Raw genomic sequence first — 16,166 nt, 5'->3', positions numbered from 1 at the left:
AGGCATCTAACCATGGATCAGAGGAACTTATAGGTCCTCTGAGGTGGGTAAGGGATGGGTGGGGGCTAGACAGTGAACAGGTTCTGAATCTCTGAAGAGGTAAGTGCTAAAGGGCTGGATGTCATCAGGGTTGAGAGGGGAAAGGATAAGAGTTGGGAACTGGATTCTAATCAGAGTAGAAGTGACGTTTCAAGATAGGCAAATATTGAAGGTCTACACCATGATTGAGGGGGGATGGGTTTGAGGCTGGCACCATGGGAAGCCCAAAGTGACAGGGACTAGGTTGTGCAGGGAGTGTCTGGTACTCTAGGATGGACAACAGTCAGGAAGCTGGACCTAGTCAGGAGTGCAGCCATGTTCTTCAGCTGAGCAAAAACTAAGAGGCTGGACTGAGGTCCTAGGTATTTACTGAGCAGGCTCATCTTCCACCAGGGGAAGACATGGCCATCAGCCGCTGGCAGGCTTCACACTAGAGGTGGAGCAAGGAGAGGGGCCAGCATCCAGGCATACCTCCTCCACGCAATCTTGGCAATAGGGGCCTGGAGTCACCTCTCATGGCACAGATGCAAGGGCTCCAGGGGACCCAAGAGGATATCATAGATGTGGGCAAAGCAGGCTGGGGTGCTGCTAGTTGACTGGGTGACCCAGGATAATGGTAGTGGTGGCATTTTGTTTTTGGTACTGGGGATTGAACCCAAAGACTGCTCTACCACTGAGTTACATACCCAGTCCTTTTGTTTGTTTGTTTGTTTTAATGCAGGGTCTCACTAAATTGCTGCAACTGGCCTCAAACTTGCAATCCTCCTGCCTCAGACTCCCTCATTGTTGGGATTACAGGTGTGCACCACTGTGCCCTGCTAGTGGTGGCATCTTGCCAGCAACATTCGGGCACTCCACTGGGGAACCCATCAAGCAAATATGGTCAAAGGAACAAGACTTGTGTCGCTTGGTTCTTGTGGAATCTGGGCAGCTGGAGGTGGCCCATGGGATTCCCATTGTGTTCAGCACACAGCCCCATCAGGTGGCCCCTACATGCTGCTGGTAAAAAAGCAGTACCACGTGGATCCCAAGGTGCAGATCAAAGGGGCAGTTGACCAATGTCCCACCCATGGTGGAAGATATGCACACATTTCAGGCCCAGAGCTGCCTCCTCCTCTTCCTCTTCCTCCTTCCCCATCTTCTTCTTCTTCTTTCTTTCTTTTTTTTTTTTTTAACTGGGGATTGAACCAAGGGGTACTTTACCACTGAGATATATCTCCAGTCTTTTTTACTTTTTTTTTCTGTTGTCTAGTGTTTTTTTTTTTTTTAAATTTATTTTTATTGTAAACATATGGGATACATGTTGTTTCTGTTGGTACATGGAGGAACAGCATACCATTTGCGTAATCATACATTTACATAGGGTAATGTTGTTTGATTCATTCTGTTATTTTTTTCCTTCCCCCCATCCCTCCCACCCCTCTTTTCCCTCTATACAGTCCCTCCTTCCTCCATTCTTCCGTCCCACCCCCCATTATGTGTCATCATCCGCTTATCAGTGAGATCATTTGCCTTTTGGATTTTTGAGATTGGCTTATCTCACTTAGCATGATATTCTCCAATTTCATCCATTTGCCTGCAAATGCCATAATTTTATTATTCTTTATGGCTGAGTAATATTCCCTTGTATATATATATATATACCACAGTTTCTTTATCCATTCATCAATTGAAGGACATCTAGGTTGGTTCCACAATCTGGCTATTGTGAATTGAGCAGCTATGAACATTGATGTGGCTGTATCTCTGTAGTATGCTGATTTTTAAGTCCTTTGGGTATAGGCCAAGGATTGGGATAGATGGGTCAAATAGTGGTTCCATTCCAAGTTTTCTAAGGAATCTCCACACTGCTTTTCTTTTTTACTTTTTGAGACAGGGGTTCATGAGGTTTCTGAGGCTGGTCTTGAACTTGCAATCCTGTCTCAGTCTCCCTAGTCACTGGGATTACAGGTGTGCACCATCATACCTGGCTTGAAACTCCCAATTCTGCCAGTCACCACTCACCTTTGGCAAGAGAGGGTCACGTTGGAGGCTAGGGACCCAGTCTCAGTTCTGAGTGGTTTTGGATCTCTAGGTAAGTGAGCAGGGGCTCTGGAGGGCTTTGTCACAGGGTTGGCTAGGAATCTGCCCATAATGCCTATAAGTGTTTGAGGTGCTATTTGTTGTCCTGACCAACATTTTCTTGAAAGAGTAAAGAAATATCTGTCCTCGGAAACTAGAAGATCCTATCCAAAACGAAAGTCTGGCTCTGGGACTCAGAACTCAGCCCCAAGATTTCTCACCCTCTATAACCAAGACCTTTCAGTTCACCAAATCCAGGAAGCCATGCCTTTTAGAATGAAGTAGTTCTTATTCCCAGGCCCTAGGAGTCCTTGCCCAAGGACCCAGATGTTCCCCCACCTGCAGGACTTATGTCTTGTAGTTCTCAGAAACCAAGAACTTAGAATTCCCAGCCCTACAGCCAAGGGGTCTCCATCACCAGGACCCAGGAGCTCTCGCTCCAGATCCAAGGAGTCCTGCCTCCAGGCTCTGGAAGTTTCTTCTCAACTCTCCCCGCCCAACAATTCCATAGTCCTGCTCCCAGGACCTAGAGGCTGTCCTACCCCAGGCACCCAGTAGCCTTGCCCCAGCAGCCAGACCTCCAGAAGTAAACAGTGTCACTCCTGATTCCCTGAATCTCCTTTCCTGGCAGCCATTAACCCTTTCCTTGAAGGCTCACTCCCAGTACCCAGCCTGGAACCTCCAGGGTGGACGCTGACACCAGGCACTGACAGGCATGTGCATGGATGCAGAGGACCATGCAGGGCGCAGGATGGTAGTTGGAGCAGTGGCTAATCCAGGCACCGCAGCTGGCCTTGAAGGGTGTAGGCAGCAGCACTTAGTGACAGTGGCTAAAGGACTCTTTCCAGGCAGCCAGGACAGCGTAGGGTCCTGGGGTCTCCTGTGTGGGTATGGGCTTGGTGCATGGGACAGTTCAAAGGACATGGTTCAGGGCATCAGGGTGCTACAGGGCCCACCTGTGCCCACATTGTCAGTCCTTTCCCAGTTGAAGTTGCCACACAGAGCCAGCATGTCACTTGCAGTGACAGTGCATGCGGCCACAGTGAATGGTTCTTGTTCTAGACTTTCTTCTGCCCACAGTACTGAGCTGCAGAAGTTACAAACACACCTGTCCCTTGCTCAGCATTACTGGCAGCTGCAGCTGCTGCCGGTTTACCTGCAGGAGTGACCACGAGCTGGAGTCACTGGACAGTCTTTGAGGAGGGTGGGGATAGCTGCTGAAGGGACCTGGATGGTGGGATCCTGAGGCCCCATCCTTATCTGTTAACCAGCAGTCTTGATTCTAATACTCAGTTCTTCCTCATGCAGTACTTGGAGATTCTTCTCTCAGGAATTCAGATAAGCAAGTTCACTAAGGAACCAGGCATGCCCACCTCCTCTGGTTAACAGGAGAACATTTAGTGGGGATTGAAAGGTCTTTCCCACAATTACCCAGAACCTCCACTCATCCTTCCAGATCCCTTCTGCCAAACCACGATTTCCTTCTTTTTGTCCCACCCACCAAGGTTCCAACCCACCTTCCACCTGCTTTCAGTGCCCCACTCTGGTGCAGCCCCCATCATGTCCTATCTGGACTCCATCATCTGCAGAAGCCTCCTTTCTCATCTCCCAGGGTTTCCTTCCCAAGCCTCACGATCTGCTCTCCACACGACTGCCACAGGGGTCCTGTTAACACCTGAGTGATATCTCGTCCCTTATCTGCTCAAAATTCTCTCGTCTCCCACTTCACACAGAATGAGAAGCAAGATTGTTGCAAGAGTCCACATGGCCATCCATGATGGTGTCCTTGTCATCTCTCCCTTTATTCTGTACCACAGTCTCCTCTTGCATCAGCCACTTTGAGCTTCTTGCTGTTCCTCTCATGTGCCTGGAAGATTCCCACCTTAGCTCTTGCTGTTCTCTGCCTGGAATGCTCTTTTCCCAGACATCCACACAGCTCTCTCCCTTATTTCCTTTAAGACTTGGCTTGAACTTCATCTTCTATTTAAAACTGCACACTCAGAAATCCCGATCCCACTTTCCCTGCTCTATTTTTTTTCTCTGTGGTGTGTGTTACCTTCTCACATGCGATGTAATCAGTTTACTTATATTTATTGCTTATCTCTCTCTGCTAGAACATAAGTACCATAAGAACAAGGATTTTTGCCTGTCTTGGTCACTGATGTGTCCTCGCGCCTTGAACAAGGCTTGATACATAATAATAAAACACTCCCTAAGGAAGGAAGGAACTCAGGAGCGTCAGGTCTCTGGGAAATGAATCCATGTTAGTGAGAGTACAAATCTGGATCCCTGAGAATTTGAAGGTGCTGAATACCTGGGGTGGAGGCTGCTGGATCCTGCAGAGCTGTAAGAGCACTTGAGGACTTGTAAGTGGTGGGGTAACATCTCAGGAGTTGTGTTGTGCGTGTGTGTGTGTGTGTGTGTGTGTGTGCATGTGTGTAGTATAGAGCATTGTGGGCTCATGTATCAGGCCCTGCCATCACATACTCTGAGTTTTCCATATGTTAGTTTCCTTAATTCTCACCAAAGCCCTATGGGTTAGGTCTTTTCATCATTCTGATTTCACATATGAAATAACAGGCCCAGAGAGGTTAAATGATTTGCCCAAGGTCACAAATTAATGAGTTGCCATGCTGGGATTTGAACGCAGGCCTTCTGGCTTCAGAGTCTGTCATCTTTCTTCTTTAAAAAGAAATTTCCCCATTATCTTCCTATAGTGGTGCTAAGGTGTGACTTAGTTCATCCATAACCTCCACCATCAAGTCTCCTCCTCTAGCAACCTTGATTAAATATACTCTGGTTCCCACAACCTTTCAACCAGAGCATTATCCATAAACTTCCCCTGAGGAGACGTTTGGAACATTCTAGTAGCTGCATGTGGTCCTAGGATATGTTCAAGGCTCAGAGGATCTGGAGGTTCCAGAGGCTAGTGTTATGGGGTAAATAAACATAGCAAACACTCTTCATGTGACTCTGTGAGCTGGGCTGTTTTAAGTGCTTTTAATCTGTTAACTTTTTTCCACTTCATAGGAACTCCATGAGGTAGGTGCTAAAGATCCACAATCCCTTATCCCCGAGAGTGAAAAATAGCCTAAAGACTGAAAGTTGTATTTGATGTTAAAACTTAATTGGCAGCACACGCTGACCTGAACTCATGTGTATCTGCTTATACTCTTTATTTATCCCACTAAATGTGAATATTCAGATAGTTCACTTCAGAGATAGTAGTGTTTGTGATTATGTAAACACCCACTGGGAGTGTTATATAACATGCGACATTTGCTGGTATGATCCTTCTAAATTCCAAAACTTGAAATGAACCTGGCCCAAACATTTTAGGCAAAGGACTTTGTACTGTATAATTGCCTCCATTTTAGAGATGACCAAAGTGACGGAGGGCTTGTGATTTCATGTATTAGGATCCTTCCTCATGCTCAACAGCAGTGACATTAAAGATGCACACTGTGACAGAGCACATGGGATACCTCCTTCCAGAGGAGGCACAGGGAAAAAGTGGACATCAAAAGTGTAGATAGGCCATCTAAAGTGAAGGTGGCACACACCTGTAACCCAAGCAACTTGGGAGAGTGAGGCAGGGAGATTGCAAGTTTGGGGCAAGCCTCAGCAACTATGTCTCAAAAATAAATTTAAAAAGGACTGGAGCTGTAGCTCAATGGTGGGTTCAATCCCAAGTATGCCAAAAAAGTGTAATGATATGGCAACCCAGAGGCCTAGTAGGCACCCACTGCCCCTCCTAGAGATGCTGGAGATACTCACTGTTTGATTTGGTCATAGACCAAATGGATTCAGACACAATTTTAAGTTCTGGTTTTGTCACACTATGTAAGCCTGGTTACGTCATATCCAACAGTTTGTGCCATGACTTGGCTACTGTGGTGATTCTGATCCAGACAGAGATACTGACTTGGTTTTGACAGGGTCATAGACACTGGTTCAGCTATGGGCTTGGATGAAGGTATAGGTGCAGGTGTTGGCTCAGCCACAGCTACAGGCTCAGGCCAGCCACTCATCCACAGCCACTCATGAAAGCCCTGTTTGAGCCGTGGCCACAGGTTCAGGTGCAGGTTCAGCTATGACCATAGAAGCAAGGCCTGGTTCAGCTTCAGGTGTGATCCCTGATCCTGGCTCAACCATTGTCATGGTTTTGGAGATGGAGATGGATTCTCTTTCGGAACCTTTTAGAAATACCATCTTGGAAGTAGCTGTGGTCTTGGAACCAGATGTGGCATGGTTACTGGACACAGATTTAGGCTTCTGCTTCGCAAAGTAACATGTAAACCTGTCAGAGCATGCAAAGGTCTTTCAGAAGACTGAGAACTGGAATGACATTACCAGGGAAGGGGCTAGGAGGGGATGGAATTCTATGGAAGGGTTCAGTTGCTCTTCAGTCAGAATACCTGAGATGAGATGAAGAGAAGTCACAGGAGAATTTGATGCTGGTTCTTAGGCTCACTCCTGACTTGCTTGCATATCTAGGCCCCCAGGTTTCCAGCACTGGAAACTCAACATTCAGAAGCAAGCAGGATTCCTAATCTAAAATGAAGTGGGTCTGTATGTATCAGCAGAAAGAGAAAGAGGGGACTGAGGGGAAACACAGAAATGATCAGCACAGTCTGGGTATAGAATAGGACTGGTGTGAGCTGTAGAGCACAGGCCCCATGTAAAGATAGCCAGATTCAATTATTTAAAAATCCCTGGGGCTGGAGGTGCAACTCAGTGGTAGAGCACAGGTTTCGCATGTGTGAAGCCCTGGACTCAGTTCCCAGCATTTGTGCACGCACATACCCATGTGCAGCACATACACACACACACACACACACACACACACACACACACGTGCCAGTCAGTTCACACATCTTGTGTGTTGATTTTGACTAGTGAGGACTTCAGCTTGCCACATTAAGCAGCCTTGAGAGTAGTTTACCTCCCTTCTTCCTAGGAAGGGGAGATATTTGTTTATAGCTGGTGATGAAGGTGAGTCTACAAAGTGGAACTTTAATAGATAATCTTGCTTGTTCTATAGAGTTTTGCCTTTTTTTATGAAAAAGGAATACAGAGTTTTGATATGGCGTAGATAGATTTGACTAGTGTCAACTCCCTGAGGTTAAGGATGTTGTCTGTATCGTTCGTTGTCACACATCCAGTGCCTAGAATTGGACGAGTCATAGGTAACTGCTAAAAAAAGATTGTTGAAAAATAGTAATAGCAAATATTTACTCTTGCCAGGCACTGATCTATAATTCATTTTTTAAAGTCCCAGTAGCTTTACAATGTTGTTGGTATTATTATCCACTTTCACAGAGGAGGGGATAAAGACTCAGAGAGATGAATCGACTCGTGCAAGGGCTCACAGCTTAGTTAGAGCAAGATTTGAATTCTCTGTTTCCAGAGTCCATCTCTAAGCCATTTTGAACAAACGAAGTCAATGTCTTCGTTTCTGAAAAATTAAGCCTATCTCTGAACATTATCTTACTTTTTCTCTCGTCTCCCTGGTTTCCTGTTGGTTTTTCAAGAGTGGAAAAATTTGAGTGGGAGTCCCTTAATTCCAAGCACAGAAAAATTCTGAGTCTCAGAGCACCATGTATTCAGAACCATGGCCAGTGCCCAGTCACACTGAGTCTGCGCGAAGCGTGGCGCTCTCCGCGGCAACAAGCTTGGTTCTCAGAAGCCCCAGCGAATTTTGGGTACAAGATGCCACCTGCTCTTGTGTGTGGCCCTGGGCGATGATTTAGTGCCTTCAATCTTCACTACTTTCTCTATAAAATAGGGGGACAATAAAACACCTGCCTCCAGGGTGACTGAGGAATATATTATATAATGTATATACATTATACATAGAAGCACTTACCACCTCTCAGCCCATAAAGTCTGGCTATTAAGTCTTTGTGAGGAAGTACAAAACTCTCTCTCTCTCTCTCTCTCTCTCTCTCTCTCTCTCTCTCTCTCTCTCTCTCCTCTCCTCCACTACCATCACCAAAAAGGTGATTTGAAGCTTGTGCTCTGGAAACAAGCAGATCCAGGTTCAAATGTTCAAATACTGCCACTTTCTAGCTATGTAAATTTGGTAAGAGAAGTGACTTCTGGCCCCTTTCCCCTTCCTCTGGAGAAGGAAATTGTCTCAATATTATTGTTACCATATTATTATAGCTTAAAGGCTGGCAGGAAGATAAAAAGTTGATGCAGAGGCCTGGGTCATACCTCAGAGGTAGAGAGCTTGTCTAGTCCCTAGGTTTTGAATGCACAGAATTAAGCACTCAGTACTAACCATTGTTACTTTATCCCTGCCCTGCTGGCTTATTTGCATACTACATTGTAATAAATAAAAAGTGGTATTGGCCAACAATTTTCTCTCTGAGCCCAGCACCTGGCACATGATGTGGTATGTGTGTGTGTGTGTGTGTGTGTGTCTGTGTGTGTCTGTGTTTAGGACTGGAGATCAAACTGAGGGTCTTTTGCACATGCTAGACAAATGCTCTACCACTGGGCTACAAAGCCAGCCCTTTTTTATATTTTATTTTGAAACACAGTTTGCATAAGTTTCCCAGGCTGGTTTTGAACTTGTGAGCCTCCTGCCTCAGCCTCCTGAGTAGCTAGGATTACAGGTGAGCACCACCATGCCCGCCTGATGTGGTGCACATTTAACAAAATGTAACTAATATTATTCATTTCACAAGTATTTATTTAGTGCTGAGCACTGTCAGAGATTCTGGCTAGTCAACAGTGAACAAAACATTGGTTAAAAAAATCTGACTTTATGAAGCTATCTGGGGTGATGGAATGTCTACAGCTTCATTTAAATGACAATTACATAGCTATACATGTATGTGAAAATTCATTCAGGCTAGACACCTACATATTGTACATGTGTATCTTAAGACCTACTTAAACAATGGGAAATCATTGCCTTAAAGGAACATATATGTAACCAAGAAAGAATAAATAAGTATAGAGAAAGCAATATGTGTTATGAAAAAAAAAAAAGTCAGGGAAGGAGCTAGTGAATGTAGGAGGTGGGAGTTTGTGATTTAAAATCTAGTGGTCATGGGCTGGGGAGATAGCTCAGCTGGTAGAGTGCTTGCCTCACAAGCACAAGGTCCTGAGTTCGATCCCCAGTACCGCAAAATAAATAAATAAATAAATAAACAAATAAATAAAATAAAATAAAATCTGGTAGTCAGATTGGCCTCAGTCAGAAGGTGACATTTGAGCAAAGGAGGTGAGAGAATGACCCAGAGGGATATCACCAGGACAGCCAGGGCAAAGGCTCTGGGGCAGGAAGAAGAAAATAAGGGGATCAGTGTAGTTGGTGTAGATTGAGGGAGGGACACAGTGGGAAGCGAGCGGTTATGGCAGCAAAGGTGTAGGGCCTTATAAACCACTGAAAGGACTTTGCTTTTGCAGGGAGGTGGGATAATTACGTTGCAGAATTCTGAGTGGTGAAGGAACGTGACTTGCATTTAAAAACTTTCTCTGGCTGCTATTAGAGCAATCAGATACAGTGCTGTGCTTTTCCTCAGATTCCATCCTCAGGAATTCCATCATCTGCTCACTTTCCAAGACCCTTGGTCCTCGGGTCTCCTGAATCTCCAGCTGAGTTACAGCCACAGTCTGGAAGCTGAGCACGCCCACTGGCGACTTGTGAGTCTCCAGGTCGTGCCCAACGCTATACCAGTATGCTTATGCCTCCTCTGTTAAGGGAAGCCTTGAGCTGGCTTTGCCAGAATGCTGCTGGTGTTGATGTGGCTTGGGGCCAGTAGGGACGAGGTGCCAGTGCCGGGGTGGGGCAATGGCCACCTGTCCAGGTCCCCCAAAGTAGGAGTGAGCCATCAGCACTACCACGTTGGAAATTTACGGCTGTACAGTGAGCTTGAAGCTCCAGCTGATCGTGTCAATTCATGACATGAGCACGAAAAAAGGATCGTAGGTGGCACCTTTGCGAGCCCTGGCTGCCACCAGAAAAAGCACCGGCACACTGCCAAAGAAACACCAGCGCGCGCACAGCGTCCCTTGGACGTCGCCCCGGCAGAAGTGCAGGTTACCCAGGCTGCAAACCGCCACTTACACGTTGTCTCGGGGCCAGGGAACCACTGATGCAGCCCCAGAGATTCTGGGCAGCGGTTGTTCGGACGCGTGTCCACAGGCCTGTGTCTAGCTGTAGACAACTGTGACCAGCCAGTAAGTAGCGCGCCAGGATGGGTGGCCAGGATGCGGGACTGGATATGGAACCTATACTCCAGTGCCTGGGACCATTCGAGGTGCAAGAGGATCGGCCGCGGCAGGGTGTTGGACGCGATCCAGCAGGACCAGCACAGGGTGCGTCAGACACAGGCACCTGGACTGAACCCCCGCCGCCACCGCAACTCCTTGTGCCTGTCGCGGGGCTGCTGCAACGGCACCGCCACCAACAGTAAGTGCCCAGCAGGCGGCGCAGTGGGCGCAGGCACCGCGTCTAGGAAGGCGCGCCCACATGGATTCATCGCCAGCGTTCAGGCGCTGTCACTTGCACCACCGTCTGGGGGCCTTTGGGTGGTGGCAACACATACAGCAGAAGTCAAGCTTCTCAGCGTCCCCATTTTCCAAGAAAGCTGTGATGAAGTGGCGGTCCTAGAAATGCACAAACGCAGCTGTTGAGTCTGAGGGAACCTGGAGGGGAGAGGAGTCAGAATAACCGGGTGGATTTAATCCGTTTTTAATCCGGACTGCCAGGTTCTAGCCGTATGAACCTGGGCAAGGTAACTTCTATGGGCCTCTGTTGCCCGTCTGGGAAGGGGTTATCAGCACAAGATTCACAGAGCTATAGATGACATGATGTATGGAAAGGCCCTGGAGCAACATCCTGAATATAAATATTAGCTTAAAGGCTTCCTTTGGACCACCTGCTCTGCCTGCTTCTATTTGATTAACCTCTGGCACAGAGTTTGTCCAAATAGCCCTTGTCCCCACTGGCCAGGGTCCTATCCCAAGAAGTTCCACTGTCAACCCTCTGTCACAGCCCTCCAACCCCAGCCAGCATAACCAGTCCTCTGCTATAAGGCTGGCCAGAGTACCTGCCTTCTGTGTCTGCCATGGATCATGCAGCCCCTGGGAAACCCAGGGTACCAAGGCATGGCAGGGCAGGCGTGTGGGCAGCCATAACTGGGTAAGGGTTGGAGGCCTTGCCAGTCTTCTCTTTGGCCTCCCACTGTAGGAGCAGGAGGCACAAGGGGAATTCCAGAGAAGGACTCAGGTCTTAGAGCCCAGGGAAACAAGCAAGGCGGGGCGTCTCGCCTATCAGGAGCTAGGCTGAGGCCAGGAATACTCAGAGGAGGCATTTATAGTCCATCTTAGATGCCTAGGTCTGGCCCTGAGCATCCCCCACCCAGTCAGCTCATGAATAGCTGTTAGCTTCGGCCGCAGTCTGACGCGGTGCCATCAATCATGATGATTATGGGGAAAGGACAAGAGGCAGATGGAGGGGCAGAGAAAGAAGGGAGGAGAGACAGATGTGGGGACTCAAGAGACAGAGATGAACATAGACACTAAAAGAGGGAGAGGAAAAGATGGAAGAGAATTACAGTGAAGAGAAAAAAGATGTCGGGGGAGGGCGAGGGAGAGAACGAGGATGGGTATAGGGAAAGAATATGAAGACTGAGAGTCTAGAAGGAGGGTTCTCCCGAGGACAGCCTCTGCGTGTGGAGAGGTGGCTGGGCTTGGAAGGGTGAGGACTCCACGTTTCTGCCACACCACCAGGGATCAGCGTTGGTGGGGCAGGGGAGGATGACAGGTCTGAAGGTCATCCTAACAAAAGAGGGGCGCCCCCCCACTGAGCCTGCTGAGGTGGGAGACACAAGCTTCTAGATTGAACTTCTGGGAACCTGGGGGCTGGGGATCTGGGTTCTGAGGAGGGGAGGAATGGAGATTGAGTTCCTGTGTCTGAGGGAGGAGAGAACTGGGGAATTGAATTCCTGAGTTTGGGGAAGGAGGGATTGGAGGCCTGAACTCCTGGGTCACAGAGTGACTGGAGACAGAAGCAGGAGAGGATGCCATGTGCTCAGATGTGAGGCGGAGGGAGGACAATGACTGTCCTCCACTCCAATCCTCCCAGAAAGTCCTAACTGGAGAGCAATGGAGCTGCCTCTCCGAGGAGGGTCTGGAAGGGAAGGACAAGGCGGGTCTCCAGAAAGGGAGGGGCAAGAGTGTCTGGATAGACATGAAGGAAGATCTGAAAGTTCCTGCCCTTTAGGGAGTAAATTTCCTTCCAGCCTGAGGTGGGAACATGACCTGGAAATGGGTGTGGGGGGGGGTGGCGGGGAGGAGGACAGCATAGGAATAGGAGGTGGAGGAGCTTAGAGTCTGTCCCCGGTAGCCATGAAGGTGTCTGGTTTGGCTTTAGGAAGGTTTTCTACCAGAGTGGGGAGATTGAGGCTGGGAGCCCAGAGGGAGGTCAGTGCAGGGACCCAGATGTCTGATGCCAGTGCTAGATCAGGACAGGGCCAGAGAAGGGAAGAAGTGGTAGGAGGGACATAGGGGAAGCTGAGTAGGAGTTACCCTGAGATGGGACCTGGGAGGAGGGGTGCATTTGGGAAGAAACAGGCCAGGGTGGGTGAGAGCTGGGGGCTGTCCAGGAGGAGGGGTCCAGGAAGTTGACATAAGCCAGGTCTGGAGTTTAAGAGAGAGGCCAGATGGGTCAGCTGGGCATGGTGGTGCATGCCTGTAATTCCAGTGACACAGGAGGCTGAGGTAGGAGGATCATAAGTACAAGACCAGCCTGGAAAACTTAGCGAGACCCTTTCTCAAAATAAAATAAAAGGGGGCTGTGGATGTAGTTGAGAAGTAGCACATGCTGTGTTCCAGAGAAAGGAGAGAGAGAGTAGCGTGGAGAAGGAGAGGGGCAGAGGTTGGCAGCAGAGAAGAAAAACGAAGGCATTGGGGTGGATGCGCCAGAAGGAGGTGAGAAGGGAAGGAAGAAGGAGGTCAGTTTCCAGCCCTGGGGCTGGAATAGCATTTAGGGGGAAGTTGAAGAGGAAATTCCCAAGGAACTGCTGGTTGTAACCAGAGGGCGGGGGAGAGTGAAGTGTGCCCCAGGGGTTCCACAGAGTTGAAGCCAGAATACATCCAGAATAAAGTCCTTTGAAGTCTTACATTTTATACTCTAAATTCTTGCCAATTTTGCATTCACCTCCATTGGTGTAGCCACGCGAGTGCTCATATAAAAAGATTTTCAAGTACTTACCAGTGACATTCTGCAACCCAACCTCTGTGCTCCCTCCCCCCACCCCATGGTGAGAATTTTCAAGTGAAAATGAAGCTCTGGGCTCATTCTGTGGCTCTGGATTCTCCCAAGCTTGTGTCCTGGTGCGTCTCTCATCCAAGCGTTTGGGGTTCTTCATGAGCCTGTCCACACTGACCTCTCCTCCTGCCCCCGACAGGCTGCGGAAGCCTCAGTTTTGTTCTTGGTCATAGGCCCCTAACCTCCCTCCCCACAGCAGCAAGTGGGTCTTTCTAAAGTGCAAAGTGATGGTCTCCCTCCACTGTTTATCATGCCCCTGGCTCCACAGTTCCCTGGGATGGCATCAGGACTCCTTGGCCTGGCCGCTGACTTCTGCCCACCCCTTGACCTTGAGCTTACCCGTCATGTCTCTTCTCCCACCCTGTGCTCTAGCCACACCAGCTCCAGCCGCTTCTTCAAGTGGACATTCCCTCGGGCTGGGGAGATAGCTCAGTTGGTAGAGTGCTTGCCTTGCAAGCACAGGGCCCTGGGTTCAATCCCCAGCACCAAAAAAAAAAAAAAAAGACATTCCCCTCTCTTCTCCTCTTGGCTTGACGCATGCTTTCTCCTTAGAAGGCCCTCTCTGCCCTGGTTCTCTTTGTATATCCTTCAAGTGTTCTCCCCTTTAGGCAGGACTGGCTCTGATTTGCAGGGTCTAGTGCAAAATGAAAATGAGAGCTGAGTGCGGAGCTGCACGCCTGTAATCCCAGCGGTTTGGGAGGCTGAGGCAGGAAGGTCACGAGTTCAAAGCTAGCTTCAGCACTTTAGTGAGGTCCTAAGCAATTCAGTGAGACCCTGTCTCAAAATAAAATTTAAAAAAAGGGCTGGGGATGTGACTCAGTGGTTAAGTGCCCCTGGGTTCAATCCCTGGTACAAAAAGAAAAAAGAAAATGGGAGGGTCTGTGTTCAAAAATTCATGAAGAATTTAAAAATGGTGGCCCCAGGGCCTAAAAGCAAGCTAAGTGTGGAGTGCTGGGTGACTCCACAGGTCACACTGTCATAAAGCAGACCCTGCCTTCTAGAAATCTTGGATTCTCCCCACCTTCTGTCTTAGGCTCAGTTTGGGGCCCCCTATGGGGAGTTCATGAAGTTCTTGGGCTTCTGTGAAAGCAGACCCCAATTGTTCTTGCTTTGTACTTCTCCACCCCAGCTCCAACTACTCTGGGCTGTCATTAGGGGAGTGTCTATTTGCTCCTGTAGAACTGGAATTCTGAGAGAGTAAGGCCTAGGCTATTTGGTCACCACTACATCCCCAGCACTGGTGCACAGAGATCAGGGCAACACCAAGCATTGACACCTAGCATTACTTTCGTGAAGCATGGAGGTGGAGATGTAGACATCAATGAGGAACCACAGGCAGGAGCCACCAGGTTCCACCCAGAGGAGTACTGTCCTCTTCAGGAACACTCCTAATAGATTCTCCCACATATGAGCTCATGGAGAGAGTTGCAAAAGCTTGGCATTAGTGGAGGCCTTGCCGGGGTCACAAGCATCTCCAGAGGTTGAGCACCTGGGCTAGACTTAGCCTCTCCAAGACACATGGGTTGGATCTGGCAGCATGAAGGCTGGGGACAATTCTGGTATTAGGACTATAGTCATTTCAAGAAAATGCCTCAGTATGCCAGGTGCACACCTGCAATCCCAGCATCTTGGGAGGCTGAGGCAGGAGGACTGCAAGTCTGATGCCAGCCTTAGCAACATAGGCCCTGTCTCAAAAATAAATAAACAAAAAAGGACTGGGGATATAGCTCAGTGGTAAAAGCACCCCTGGATTCACCTCTAATACCAAAAAAAAAAAAAAAAAAAAAAAAAAAAAAAAAAAAAAAAAAGGCTCAATAGACTGGAGTTTTGGTCTCCATATTGTGCCGGGCATTCTCCAAAGCCAGGTAGGGAATGGACAGTAAAAGCTGTACTCCTGAGCTCAGGAAGTTGGAGGGTTCAGCTGGGAAGGACTGGACAGGCTAAATTGTAACTTTAAATCCTAGACACATGTGCTCATTTGTTCCTGCACAGGAGATGAGGGATGGTCCAAGCATCCTGTGGGGAGCAAAGGGAGCCACGCTAGAGGAACTGGCCTGCCCCATACCCTCCCAAACTTGTAATAAGCCATCACTGGGTGTGTGTGTGTTCCCATTCTGGCTGTGCATTCCCTGTGTCCACATCCTCCCAGCCAGACACAGCGTCTGCTTTTCAGCCTCCATGCACTTGGACTTGGACTTGGAAAATCTCCTTCATGCCTGTGCTACAGAGATTAGCTGCCACACCTAGGGGATGGATCCTGGATATCAGAGAACAGGGTCCTACAGCTCTTTTTGCTGAGTTCTGGGTAGCTGGACAGTAGTGTATTCTGTCCTTTCTTGGGTACGGCTGGAGACCTCTGATAATGCCTCACATCTCTCATTCACTTCAGGCCCCAGTCTGTTCCAGTCACCCTTCTGCCTGGACCATTGCAGTAGTCTCCTCCCTGGTTTCCCCTTTACCATCCACATGGAAACAGAGGTGCCACTGGAGCTGTCTTGAGATCAGGGAACACAACTTTCCTCATAGGTCAAAACCCTCCAATGACTTGTAATGCCACTTATAAAATCCAGACTCCTCCCAGCAGCCTACAGGGTCCTGCATCCTTGTCTCCTGCCCACTCTCTGCCCTCAAAGCTACGTTACTCTCCTTCCTGCATCCCACCCCAGCCGCCTGGCCTCCTGCTCTCCCTTTGCTTTCCATGCTCCCCTCAGCAATGCTCTTCCATCTCTTGCTAGTGAACTCCAACCTGAGCACCCTCCAGATCTCAGCCAAGGCT

Source organism: Sciurus carolinensis, chromosome 16 (genome assembly GCF_902686445.1).
Source record: "Sciurus carolinensis chromosome 16, mSciCar1.2, whole genome shotgun sequence".
Taxonomy (NCBI): Eukaryota; Metazoa; Chordata; class Mammalia; order Rodentia; family Sciuridae; genus Sciurus; species Sciurus carolinensis.
This window is presented reverse-complemented; position numbering follows the sequence as displayed.